Source organism: Fukomys damarensis, unplaced genomic scaffold (assembly GCF_012274545.1).
Source record: "Fukomys damarensis isolate Sample0158 unplaced genomic scaffold, DMR_v1.0_HiC HiC_scaffold_22, whole genome shotgun sequence".
Lineage (NCBI taxonomy): Eukaryota > Metazoa > Chordata > Mammalia > Rodentia > Bathyergidae > Fukomys > Fukomys damarensis.
The window spans coordinates 6,036,146-6,037,005 of record NW_022900934.1 but is presented as its reverse complement, the minus strand read 5'-3'; positions in this window follow the sequence as shown (position 1 = coordinate 6,037,005).

The window sequence follows — 860 nt, the reverse complement described above, 5'->3', positions numbered from 1 at the left end:
GCCCGAGGCAAGCGCCGCAGCCTCCTCACGACAGCCTGGACTCCACCTTCCCGTCCCGGCGTGCGGGCCGACTGTGTCCAGCAGGTGACCCCTTCCCTCACCCTGCTGCGGGGACGCTGCTTCTGTGGCTGCTTCACCCGGGCCCCGGCGTGTGGGAAACGAAGTATCAGGTTCAGGCGCCTTTTAAACGCTCGGCTCGGCCCTACCCACTCAGACCAAGCCCCCCAGGCAGACATCCTAGGTCCGAAAAACACAGTGGTGCCAACTTGAAAATTGTCTCAGCACACATCCCGTCGGAAAGTCGCCTCGGATCTGACTGCTCTCTGAGGAGAGGAGGGACGTGTCGCCTGGCGGGCATCTAATTTTATCTGTTATTTTATGGTAGGCCCACCTGAGTCTTAAGGAAATGCTCACCCACCCCAGGAGGGGCGGGAAGGCAGGGACGTCGGGTTCTGTGTTCGGTCCATTCGAGTCCAGGGCTCTGCCCTGTGTCCTGACAGCTAGGGATGTCTGCACAACTGGATTTAGGCTCCAATCAAAAGTGTTCGTTCCTCCAGCTCCCTTGGAATAGTCAAATCCAGCCCCAGGAGCCAGGAGGTTGTTCCAACAAAAGCCCACCCTCTACCACCAACTTTTCTCTTGCAATGAGAAGTCAATTTTAATAACTGGTTCAAAGAATGTCGTTTCTTTACTTAAAAAATTTGACATTGAAGGTTGCTTTTGGGGGAAGGAGACGAGGTTTCTACGGAAGGAAGTTTCGTTTTTTACCTCCTCCTCCTCTTCCTCTGTCTCCTAGGGTGGCTCCCTGCAGCCCCCCTCCCGCGTCCGAGCCTCCTTACCCCGCTTGCCCCTGCTCCGGT